This window comes from Solea solea, chromosome 9, assembly GCF_958295425.1.
Source record: "Solea solea chromosome 9, fSolSol10.1, whole genome shotgun sequence".
Classification (NCBI taxonomy): domain Eukaryota; kingdom Metazoa; phylum Chordata; class Actinopteri; order Pleuronectiformes; family Soleidae; genus Solea; species Solea solea.
Window position 1 is genome coordinate 27381921 of NC_081142.1, and position 14042 is coordinate 27395962.

A 14042-nucleotide genomic window follows, 5' to 3' on the forward strand; every position below is an offset into this window, starting at 1 on the left:
ACAAGGTCAGTGTTTATGCCAGAAAAAGTCCCAGAGAGGTAGCAAATACAAAAACACACACACTCCGCTCCACTCATCACCTTTTATTGAGGAGGATTTGGAGCAGTTGTCCTCGTGGTCAGCTCTGGCTCATCCCCTCGTCTGTTTCTCTCTGTCTGACAGCTCGTCCTCCTCCTCCTCCTCCTCCTCCTCCTCCTCCTCCTCCTCCTCCTCCTCCTCTGTCCCTCCCCATCCCAGATATTACACAGAGTGAGCTCAGCTTCATGTTGCACAACTCTCCGTGCTGGTTCCCATCCAACACAAACCCTTCCTCGCCTCTGCAGTGTGTTTCCATGAGCGGTTGCCGTGCCAACAAACACATATCGTGAACAAACTCTCAAATCTGCTCCTTGTGCCATCTGTAATGTCTCTGAGCCAACAGCGGCTGTGCTGCCCCCTCACTTGATCTCAATGATCGATAAACTGGACTAATTGTTTTTGTTGGAACACGAGCCGTGCTCCTCCTTGACCTTTTTATAGTGCTGTTGAATGGTGAACACCAGCTGTCGTCTTTAGCTGAGTCATTAGCTCGTCTAAGGTGCTGATGATTCCACTCCCACTCCCACTCCTCTCTTTAGATGACTGGACAAAAGGCAGGATGTAGTAGTAAGAAAACAGTAAACAGTAAAAAAAATAGAAGTAATTCTCTTTTTCACATCGCAGCCAGAAGAGATTGAGTGAAGGTTAGAATCCATGAGAAGTTTTGGCCTTAAGTCCAATAGTTTTTCATGGTCCATCGTGGAGACTGTGAATTGCTAACTTTTCCATAAAAACGATACCAGCATCTCAAATTAATTCTATTCTAACTACTGTAGCGTACTGTCATGTTATGTGCGACGGCGTGCAGCTTCTCTCTTTCCTCTCCACTCACCTGTGTGCATTTGGACTTTCTGGGTATCTCACTACTACCAGGACTACTGGAATTAAGCTAAGTATCACTTCGGTAGGTCTTTCTTATGTGGTTGCTATTTCATTAATTGCTATTGTGTGTAACTGGGTTGCTGGACTTTTGACTCGTCTGTTTAGTTAAGGTGAAAGTTTGTTGTTGATATTTTGTCTGCTAGGTCAAAGAGAAAGTTGTTATTGTTGCTGTTTTGACATAGTTTCTATTGAGTCATCACCATCACCAGGTGTGAAGTTTCACTGGCTACAGGGGAGTGGCCACACAGCTGTAACCAATCAGCACCTAATCAGGTGTTTTTAAAAAGCCGCACTCACTTTGAAGTGGCAGCTTCAGCGGCAGACTCAGGAAGACGAAGACAAAGGAGTCTAAACCGGAGTCTAACGAGGCTAAGTACCTGTCTGCAGTTGTTTTTCTATCTTTCACATATGTGCACTTTTTCCATTCCTGTTCATGTCTCCTCTCATAGATACTACAAACCTCACATTCACTCACAGCATCACTGTAACCTGTCCTCACTTATCTATCCCACCCGCTCCACACACATCCAACACCTTGTTGCAGGGGGCCTGTGGAACTGCCAGTCAGCTACCCGCAAGATTGAGTTCATCTCTGGCTTTGCTACTGAGCAATGCCTGGACTTCCTTGCTCTCACTGAGACTTGGATAACACCCTCCAACACAGCCACTCCTGCAGCTCTCTCCTCAGCCCACTCCTTCTCCCACACACCCAGATCCACTGGAAGAGGTGGTGGGACAGGTCTGCTCATCAACCCCAACTGGACTTTCACTCTTTACCCACTGCCACACTTCTCTTCACAGTCGTTTGAATTTCATGCTGTAACTGTAACTCACCCAGTCAAACTAATCATTGTTGTCATCTACCGTCCACCAGGCCCATTGGGACACTTCTTGGAGGAACTAGATGTCCTCCTCTCAAACATCCCAGAAAATGGCCCACCACTTGTTCTTCTTGGTGACTTCAACATCCAGTCAGAGAAGTCATCCGATCAACTTCTTCTACTTTCGTCTCTTTCTCTCTCACTTGCTCCCTCTCCACCAACACTCAAAGCTGGCAACCACCTTGACCTCATCTTCACCTCCGACCTCAAGGTAACTCCACTTCATGTCTCTGATCATTTCTTCATATCCTACTCTCTCCCACTCTCCCACGCTAATGATCTCATCTCATCAGATATTGCACTTGTCAGTCATAACATTGTTCTCTCTCTCCCTCCTCTCTCTCCTCAACTGTTCTATCAGCACTTCCTTCAACCGACTCCTTCTCCCTCATGCATCCCAACTCTGCCACTGACACCTTCCTCTCTACTCTGTCCTCCTCTCTTGACTCTCTCTGTCCCTCTTACTTCATGGCGGGTTGGTAAGTCCTCCCCAGCCCCGTGGTTGTCTGACTCAGTGTGTGCTGAGAGAGCCACGATACGGGCAGCAGAAAGGAAATGGAGGAAATCAAAACACCCTGACGACCTGCTTTCCAATCATTCTCTTCACTCCGCTCTGCATCAGTAAACCGGCTCGCTGCCCCCTCACTGAGAGGATCGCAGAGGCATTCGCAGAACTCGAGACTGTTCACTGCCCGAGCTCCCAAATGGTGGAACGAGCTCCCCATCAACATCCGGACAGCAGAAAGCCTCCACATCTTCCGCCGCCGACTAAAAACACATTTCTTCCGACTCTACCTTGACTGGCGTCCTTTATCGTCGGTCTCCTTCTGAACCGTGCTTTATTCTTAAAGGAGGCTGTAACATGTTATATGAAGACAACTTGCTTATTTTCGTTGAAAACTTATTTTATTAAGTTGTTATCAGTTCAAGTATTTTTTAAATGCATCAACCATTTTCTCTTTTTTTAATGGTTAGATATCAGAAAACATCTAAAACACAGCTAACGTTCAGCAAAACACGGTGGTGTAGTGGTTAGCACTCTCGCCTTGCAGCAAGAAGACCCGGGACCCTCTGGTGGAGGATAAAGCGGTAGATGATGACTGACTGACAGTAGAGGAGTTTATGGCGAGGGAAGACTCGGTACACACTCGCTCACACCTTTGCATTCAGGAGACTGCTGGAGATTTATTACTGTATATTTTACTGGCTTTTATTTGTCTTTTATTTTCCTCCTCTCTGGACCTTTGGCTCTGACTCAGAGTCTGTATCATCGATAGGAGGATAATTTATTCCTCTGCCTCCCATCTGGAGGAGAGACCGCTGGTCTGCCAGGAATAGGCAGTTTCCTTCTGGGATTCACTTCCTCCATACATCCGTGTCATTTCTTTAACCATACATAACCTTCCCTGGCTCGGATCATTAGCATCAATCTGTGACGCAGCGTCTGAGAGACTCTCTTTATTTCTGCAGATTTCATTTGGTGATTAGTTGTCTGCTCCCTGAGTTTACACCAGATCGCAGATGTTTTTGCTGATGTGTGAGCAGCAGCAGCAGCAGCAGCAGCAGCAACAACAGCAGCAGCAGCAGCAGCAGCAGCAGCAACAACAGCAGCAGCAGCAGCAGCACCAGCAGCAGCAGCAGGTGGCTGCAGTTGGACAGGTAAGAAAAAGAGAAGCATGTCTGGAAAAATAAAGAAGCCACAGACGATGAACAGGTAACAGCTGTCGCAGATGTTGTCTCACACTCGTTTATTATTATTTGCTTGTCTTTGGTTGTCTCTGCAGCTCATGGAGTTCATTCTAAGTCATTTGTTACCTTCTGGAGCCATTTCCTGTTTACTGGTCTGACAGTCGAGACACATGTGACGTGAGTTGATATCATTTCATTTACCTAACACACTCGAGCTGGAGACGTCAAGGCTCAGGTAAAGGTGGAGTACACACTCTAACACACACACACACACACACACACATACACAAATCAAACAGAAGCAAACAAAAAACAAACAATTAAACATCAACTGCACCAGCCTTGGAGCACCAGCGTGGAGACTCTCCGGGGGGGGTGGAAGTTCTGCTTTTTACTAACTAAAGTTTAGCAGGCGGAACTTTTGGTCTCGCTGTAAGCTGGACTCATTTAAGTGACGTACCACAACAAAACCTACACTGGTGACAAGGTTTGAATAATAGAGAAGTTTCTGAGGGGCAAAAAGAAAACTGTGCAACTAACAACAAGCCAATGTCAGCAGAAATGGAAGAATGATTCACGACGACCAAAACCCAAGACCAGAAAATGCCACCAAAGACCTCTCTGTGTGTTGTGTCTCAAAACATTGGCAGGGGACAGTATTTGTATTGTTAAAACTAAAATATTGAAGTATTCTTTGTTATTCAAATGTATTTATTGTTTAAAAAAAATGACGCTTTTATAGTTATAATTGCACATTTCATATTTAATTAGAAAATTGCCTTCTCACAATTATTATTTGTATCGCTAAAGCAAAAATGTCGCGGGAAGAAATGTCTTCCTCCAAAGGATGGCCCAACAGAAGAAGTTTGGGAACCACTGAACTGCACAGTTTACTGTGTATCAAACATGTGATTACAGTGTTTTAAGGATTTCAGATAAAAGCAATCTTCTTCTTTCTGCTTCTCCCTTTGGACATTGCCATAGCGGATCATCTACTTCCATCTCGTCCTCTCCCTTGTGTCTTCTTCTTTTACATCATCCTTGATAACACCCATGAACCTTCTCTGTGGGCTTCCTCCTCCGGCAGCTCCACCTTCAACATCCTTATAAATAAATAATCTCTTTACCTCCTCTATGTGACCAAACCATCTCAACCTCGACTCTCTTACTTCATTTCCAAACTGTTCAACCTGAGCGATCCCTTGAATATGCTCCTTCCTGTCCATCCTGGTCAAGTCATTTAGTTAAGTTAGTTACTCAGGGACGATGGTAGATCAGTGGTGGAGCCCGTTGTCGTCTCCACTAGTCGACATGCCGACACTTGACTCCACGCTACTCCTGACTGCTGTGCGTGTGAATGAGTACAAAAGATGTGTGATATTAATACACTGCACATACAGTAGATGAACTGTATGAATGTGTGAGTGCTGTACAAACTGTGCTGTACAGTAGCTTTGGTATCAAGACAAGATAAACACAGACCATTTACCGTGTATTTGCTTAGTTAAACAAGGTGATGGCAGACTTCAGTCCGTTCACATCTGTGGAGCTACGATACAGCCTCTGTTGCTCATATTGCACACACACACACACACACACAGAGCCACCTAAAACACTCTGTGTGGTGCAGTGAAAATGACTACCAATGAGATGTGACCATGGTACAAAGTCAAAGAGTGATGAAGTTCATAAATACAAGGCAAAATTCTTAATAGCAAGACTTCAACAAAGCAGCATCAGACTGTAACTTCACACCAACTGAGCACAAAAACAACACAATGACAAGGATGTTGCGCCGCTTCCATCCATTATCTTTTGTTGCCCTAATCTCACTCTTTTCACAAATGTGTCATTGCTGTGGACGACGCTGTTGTTGGGGCCGTTTCTCAGCCTGAGGCCGTGGGCTATTCCGATCTACTGAATCAACACTGAAGAGGTTGACATGAGAAAAGACTGTGTTAAATATTCAAACCACACACAGAAAAATAGTGTGTCAATGGGAGTGGAGCAGCTGCGGCTAATCTAATGGTCTAAACATGCTCTATAGGAGCAGGGGGAGCTTTTTGGTGTGTGCACCGCAGTTTTCATCACAACAGAGTCTGAATTTTAACGAGTGCCCACGTGATCAGCTTTTCTCCTGGGAACGGAGAGTTAGTGCGGAACGCTGCGACCACATCGGCTGCACCGCCGTCATTAACCGTGGGTCCCCGTCCGGTCTGAGCCCACCAACCACCAGCACACGCTCTGTGGCATTTCTCAAACACGCCACAGTGTATCAGATGCTGCGATCAGATTAGGCCGCAGTCTGGAACACAGACCTGGACCAAACTGGCACCACGTGAGGCCTTTATACTAAAAACTCCTCTTAACAGTCATGAATTGGTATTAAAATGATTAGTTAACAAGCTACTTATGTCAGATAGCATCTGCTCTTTTCTTGGCTCAGCAGCCTGCAGCCACGCACAGACCTAGAGCCACAGCTTTGAAAACAGACAAGAAAATCCATTCACAGTCACACTTTATGACCTTCTTCAATAACTGTGTGGGGTTTGTTTGTTCTATTGTTCATACCTATTTAAAAGGTATTTGTACACATTCAAACATGGCTGTCAGCTGAAGGAAAAAACAAAAGGATCACCTGGAAAAATACATCTATTTAAAAATGCTACAGCATGTTGAGAATATGTAAGGCTTTAATATTATATTTAATATTGTTATTACTGGTCATTTATTTGAAGTTTTACTTTGTCCCTGGTTGTCTGTGGGATTCATGTCTTTGTAGGACCTCTCAGAACTTAAACCTCATTACTGGATCAGTCCCGAGCTTAACATTAGTTAAGCTCGGGAAAGTGAGGAAAAAGAACGTTAGTGAGGACTGCCTTTACTGTCTTTACTGTCTTCATCAGAGGACGAGAGACAATGTGTGTGTGTGTGTGTGAGTGAGAGAGAGCGAGACAGAGAGCAACTGAACAGCAGTCGATGAAGAGCAGGAGTGATGCACTGCTGAAGATCTTGAAGATCCGCAGACGCCCCAACGACAGGTCAACACCAGTGAACCTGTCAAATGAGAGTGGACTGGCTGAGTCCCTGCAGAGTTCACTGCTGCACCAGCGACTCTGCTGCACCGCACACCTCTGAACATACTGAACACTTCAACAACCACATGGTCACAAAATGATTCATCTTATAAATCATTTTTATCTCTGAAATCCCTTGTTTTTATTTTCCTCAGTGACATAAACTTAACTATAGAGACAATAGAGAGCAATTCTCAGAGTGATGCAAACGTTAATTCTATGACATTTACATCATAGACAAAAAGTTAACCTTAACAGACTCACAGACCTAGAAACATAGAAAAATTATATTTGCAAAAGAGTGCTGCATATATAAAAATGAATACATAACTATTAAAATAAATAAAAGAAACTGTGCCTTTAAACATTCTATATTCAGATAGTTATTGTCTGAAAGTATTAATGATTATTTGATATACATTTGAATGCTCCTTTCTGTTCAGTGTTATATTTCTACTTATTTTCATTTCATTTCCCAGAGAAATCACCACAGCACCACTGATTTGATACTTATTATGATAATCATTCTTCTTTCTTCTCTGTTTGTTGTTGTCATTACCATAGTGATCACTGACACTGGCATTAAATACAACCACATAATCATTATCAAGTGCAGTTGTTGGGTTCTTTTGTGCAAATTTCACTTCAGTGCTGGAGACGTCAGGTCGTGGCTCAGATTCCAGGTACAAATGAAGAATCCAGGTGTTAGCAGCTGTAAACCACTGTCTCATCCTTCCTCTGGTATTTCAGCACAGACAGAAGAGGAAATAAAAGATCTGGAACTGCTGTGGTTTGATTTCACTGTCGTATTGTAAGAAATAATAAATAATCTACAAAGTAAAGACTTTGTAAATACTTAGATTTCTTTTGGCCACAGTTCATGGTAACTATACAGAAAAGAAAGGCAGATATCACAGAAAGTCAGGGTATCACCATAAATAGACCAGTGAGGTGACGCTGTTAAGGCTGCAGAGATGTAACTTATTCAACCAGATGTACTGGAGTGATGAAGGCGGCAAGGAAGTTAAAGTTTCTCCTAGATCTGAGTATGGAATATAGAAAGTCTTTGGAAGTAACCGAAACCTGGTGTTCTGTTTTTTTGGTTTTCTTTATGATATCAGTTGAATTATGAGTTTTTTTTTCCAGTGAGTTCAAATCTCTATCTTAGCGTCTACTGTGTATGCAACTTATAGATTTACAATTTTTCGATACTTTCCAAGGACATTCATCCATAAAGTCCATAATAAAGAGAGAGAGGTGGAGGGAGGTACAGCTGCAGAACGCATTAGCACATCAACCCAAACGCTGTAGCTCCACGTGTGCGTCTGCAGCTCTCACCTTGAACAGGCAGAGCAATAACACTCTGCTCTGCTCTGCATCACATCCACGTCTGAGTCATGTGCACAGGAACGTTCACAAACACACACAGTGTCTTCTGTGCGTCACACACTCAACAGCTGACATAAGCTGACGCTACTGGTGACAACAAACACTTCTTGGTGTGTTTATAAAAAGTCGACGCACAGACACACATCTCAATTCTTTGGGAATTGTGCACCGGTCGCACCAGGCAATGCAAAGTGTGGCTATCCTGACAATGCAAAGTAGGGATACACCATACTATTGATACAATGTTTGGCAAATACTGGCTTCAAAATATATTATTGGCAAACACGCTAATGACTAGATTACTAAAACAAGGCCCTCAGCTAAAGTGCATTTACTATAAAAGGCTAATTCTAATGCTGCATTCCATTTGTAGTTGGAATTCTATCATATTTGTCTTAGTAGTAGTAGTAGTAGTAGTAGTAGTAGTAGTAGGCCTTTATTGTCACACATACCGAAGTACAGCGAAATTACGGTTCATCAGTTGTCAGAATAGTAGTGAAGCACAGACATGTTGCTAAAGCATTGAATTAGCAACATATCAGCCAATCAGAAAATAGTATTTCTTGTTGCCGGGTAAAGTACTCGTTCCACGAACACGCACAAACACTGAGAATGCGTGCACAGGTGTCAGATGAGATGGAAGTGAAACAGTCGGGTAAATCACTTCAATCTTATCCCTTCATTTATTAATTCATATCATTTATTATATAAAACCAAAACTAGGAAATAAATAATAAAACCTAGGAACGCCTGGAACGCTGTCATCCATCATGACAGTGAAAGTGGCTGCCACTGAGCCACAGAGTCTCTGTACACACACACACACACACACACACACACACAGACAGTGACCAATGCTGTTTGAGGGGCAAATTTGGCAAAAGGCAAAAATAAAACCATGAAATTGTTTGAGTGGAATTTGTCCTTTATTAGATTAACATATCATCTTCAAACACCAACCAAACTGTGGTTAAATCTTGGATTCCACCTTTGCTTTCAGAGGTCGAGATTGTGATGTTGTTTCCATCAATAATTGATTTACAGCTGAGATCCTGACACCTCTGTTATCAACTGATAGTGCTATTTATCGCTAACAACAGCTAGCACAAACTGGAACACAGTGAACTCAGGGGTGATGTCACTTCCTGTCATGACTCCTGGGTAACAACATAAATGGAACACAGCCAAAGGCTACAGAAACCAAAACAGTGTTTTATTTTGCATAAACCCACAAAATTGTGACACAATCTACCTTTAAGTGACGGTGGCTCTCTTGTAAATGACTTTTGTCCATCTGTGTTCATCAGGTTGAAGACGTCACCTTCATTGAAGCTGTAACATGATGATTCATTCAAATGTTTGTTGCAATAGGTGCAACAAATCCTTCATTAACTAATCAATAATAGACTACTTCTGTACTTCTGGTTTCTTTGCTCCTCCATCACAATAAACGGAATTTTGAGTACGTCATCATTTCCAGGTTTGGGGGAAACACTAACTATGGCTTTAACCACACCACGCTTACTTCAGAGTTTCACTTTGCTGTGTTTTCCTGCAGCTGTTCTGCGGCCGACGACCGAAACCCTGACAAAAATGTGCACCGTCGGGACAGTGACACTTGTATAAACAGAGTTCCCCGTGAGTAATCTGCTCTGGGTTCAAACCCTGAGTGTTTTCACTACACTGCTGACCATATAGGGTGTCGGCAGCACGGGGCAGTGGAGCGCAGCGGGATCCTCCGTGTGGGGACGGCACTGTTTACGGCACAGCAATCAGGCCAGCGGCACTTTTATAAGAATCACGTTGTTCTAATAAATTAGCATCAGTGCTGCCCTTCTGCTCCAGACAGAGTACCAGAGTGTACCAGAGCTGTTCATGTAATGATTGATCTTCAGGAGAAGTCAAGAGCGAGTTGAGCTCAGTTGTCAGACTATGTAAACCTGTAGATTCATAATGAGGAGCTTCTCAGAAACAGCACAACTCCCTTCAAAACACCAGCAATCGCTGTTCAAATGCATGAGGATAAAGTGCAGGTGGCTGAAATGTAACAAAAAAGAAATAAATGAAAAGGAGTTGGACTGTTTGGTTAAAGAGGAGAAGGACCTGCAGCAGCAGATGGAAGAGGAGAAATGAGGAGGGAGGGAGGGAGGGAGGGAAGGAGGGAGACTGAAACCACAGCCAGGTTGGACTTAACTGTGACTGGGCTGCAAGGACGCGTCTGTTATTGAAATCGAGAGTGGAGAGTGGATGAAAACTCCTCAGGGAGTCTTTATGGTAACGTGTCTGTGGAATCCAGTCGACGCTGCAGAGATGAATCTGATGTTTGTTTTCACCAGAAATCTCACCAATGACAAAAATTCACATTTGTCCCCAAGTTCCCCAAAAAAAACATTGAGACTCTGATCAAGTATAAACCTGTCAAGACTGGATTTTTACAGACACGTGCAGAACTCGTTGCATCTGTTGTTTTAGCTAATGACCGTACAATATAAATATTTCACCGTCACTTCATTATTTATTGCATCCAGAGGGCATTCAAAATGACTTTCTTCTCTTTAGGTTCCTATAGGTTCCTATAGGTTCCTCCTTTTCCTGAAGTTAACCTCTGACCGTGTCAGTGCTGCCTCCAGCTGTGAGCTTCATTTCAACACAGTCTGCACATGTGTGTTGTGGGTGACAGCTGATCAGCTGGGGCCACCACTGGACCACGCCAAGGAAAGGTGTATATCTTTCACTGATTATTAGCTGAGGGCAAACATCTGCTTGTATTTAGGGAGTGGGTACTTGAAGTGGTTTTGTTTAGTTTGGTTGCAGATCTGTGTCGTGGTGCAGAGGCAGCTCACTGTGCAGGATCCTGCATGGAAAACAAACCGTAATGAAGTTTGGCCTCTGCTGCTGCCACTTGTGCTGTGTGTCGCGTTTAAGCTCCGGCAGAGAAATAACCAGTTTGTGTTTTCATCAGGAGACAAATCAGTTTTTACCACAAACCAGATTGTCTGTGGTTGAATGGAACATATTCCCATCTCCATAGATGATGGTTATTTTTGTGTTTAAGCAAAAATACCCAGTTACTTAAGTCTCCAAGTCCAAGTTCAGTGAATCTAAACATATAAAATATCTTGGAGAAACTGAGCTTCTCAGGAAAGTTGCAGCACTGCAACTGCATTTTTGAAGACACAACACAATATGGATATTTAAGTCTATAATTTAAGGTTAAATCAATAGCTTCTTCTGGTTTAATGTCACATGGAACCTGCACCTGTTGTTCCTGCTTTGTTAGATTTTCCCCTCATCAAATATGTATTATATCCCCATTTCTCTTGATTTCCTGTCATCGTCACTGGAGGGAAACAAGTGAATGAAATGTGTTGGAAGCAAATACTTCATATCAAATTATTAACTGCACATGTTCAAACTATTTAGACAACCAATTCCAATCATCATTTTCCCTTTCTGCAGTATTTCCAGGTGTTCAGATACTTTCATAGTATCTGTAAAAGCCAAGAATCAAGAAACAAATGTTTCATTTAAAAAAAGTTCATCTTTTCCTATTGAATCAAAGATCAACTCTGAACCTGTTCATAATCATCATCCTCACTCCTCACATCCTCCACATTCCCCATCACTCAGAGGAATAGAACAGATTTAGAAACACGGAAGACAAAACTCATCAGTACTGTCACACAAACACAGTACACATGTGCAGTATACAAATACACACATGTGATATATACTGTATATTTAATTGTTACAGGCAGGTAGGTAAGGAAGGAAGCAACCAGGTAGGTAGGTGGGTAGGTAAGGAAGTAAGTAACCAGGTAATGAACCCGGTAAGTAGGTAGGTAGGGTAGAGTTACATAAATACAGCTTATAGAATAATTTTTTTTTCTTCTGTTTTCTTTTCTGTGTCATTATTTTCCCTCATTTTAAAATGGTGGTGTTTTATGATATCGCGGAAGAAGAGAAGAGAAGCTGCTGCCAAGTGAAATGTCTAATGGGGATGTTAAAAAAACTGAATTAAACAAGCTGTACAAATATAGAAATATAAGATTGTACCCCACAAGCTGTACAAATATATACAAACATTAGAATATACATTATTTTCACTGTTGGTAGCAGAAACCGGGAAGTAACAGAAGACAGAAAACAGTGGCGAAGGGTCCTGATTCCTCTCGACAGTATTTCATGGAACATTAGTAAATCATTGTATCAACAATCTGGGATTGGCACTTTCCACTTCACTCCAGACTCAGTCTGTTTTCCTCTTGGATGTTTGTGACTCTGCCAGAGGAAAGAGTTGTTCTGCTTCACCTCTGAGGATATTCTGGCTTCCACAGAAACAAAATGATTCATTATTAGCTTTTATTTGTGCACTTCTGTCCCTAAATTTGGCCACAACAAGATCTTTTTGAAGCCTCAGATTCATTCAGCACATTGAATGTTGTGGAATCTGTGAATATATTGATGATGAGATTCTCCTGTGATGGATGCAACTGGTCATTTATTGCTGTTATTACAGAGACGATGATACTGGACTTAGATTTTTCTATTAACAAATAAAAACAGAGTTAAACCATGAACTTCTCTATTCCCGACAGTGTCTCAAAAAGAACAGGAACAAAACAACTCCAATCATAAGACTTGAACCTTTGAGAGTTCAGATCAATGTTTCTGTTTATCCACTTCCTTTAATTAAAATTATTTTCCTCCTTACACCAAATTAAATTCAAATATTACGGAGTGGGAGGAAGTGACATCATATAACGTATGAGGATATGATTCATTATTTAGTTTTTATCGCTCAGTGTGAACGGGTGAACGGATGAATGAAATTAAATAATGAAAAAATAAAAGTTGGCAATATGACTTTGGTTTAAATACACAACTATATCAACTGTTACTTGTGACACCAACTCAGACACTAACAACACGTGCAGCGGCTGACGTCACCTTGAAAGACCCGGGATGTCAAACGTAAGGCCCGTGGGCCAGAATCGGCCCACCAGAGGGTCCAATAAGGCCCACTGGATGAATTTGTGAAAATTGCACATGATTACAATCTAATTATAATGTGAAATACTACATTGTCCAGCTCCAGATATCTGTGACTAAATGTTTTGTGCCTTTGTAGATCACTGTGTAAAGTGCAAATGGTACATTTAGGAACAATATTGGTGAATTTGCACTTATTTTTCTAAAAGAAAGTTGATTTAAAGTCATTAAATTATAAATCAAAGAGAATATCCTTGTTGGTTATAGGTTATTATGCTATTATTCTACTGGTCTGGCCCACTGGAGATCAGACGTCACTGTATGTGGTCCTTGAACTAAAGCTAACAGATAACTCCTTCCACACTTGCTGTGTGTCCACAGAAAGTTTCAAAACTGTATTCTGCTATTAAAAAAATCCGGTCGCTCAGCAGTTTGATGGGATAAGTGCTTCTAGAGCTCGGTCAGTTCTGATAGTATTGCTTGACAAAGTAATACTGTCAGAATTACTTGACAAAAATCACAAAAAAAATTTGCACTGCACCTCTGGATGGATGGCTGCACTCCACTGGTGGAAAAGTGATTTCTATTTATTTATTATTGTTCTAAATTTAGTGATGAACTGCAGTTATTGTTCAGTGCTTTCTGATGGACATTTTTATTGACGCACTAATTACTTAAAGATGATACATTTCAGATGTTTTTAAAATGCTGTCACTGATTTATTATTAACGTTGTGACATTAAAAGCAGAGCGAGCAGACGCAGAAGAATCTGCTTGATGAATGTCATCTGCAGCACAGATGATCTGCTTGTGTTGGCACCGGCCCAAATGAGAGCAGCAAAGGTTCCTTCTACTGAAAATAAACAGCATTCGCTCGAGGCCGCGAGGCCGCGAGGCTGAGGGCAATAACAGTGGCTCACAATGATCCCCAACCTTGAGGCTAAACTCTGTCTGCAGATCGAAAGACAACATCTGAAATCGTTCACCTCTTCTGCATCGTCGCCTCTCTGATCTGTGAGGGAGATAAAGACAATGCACTCACTATTCTCAGATG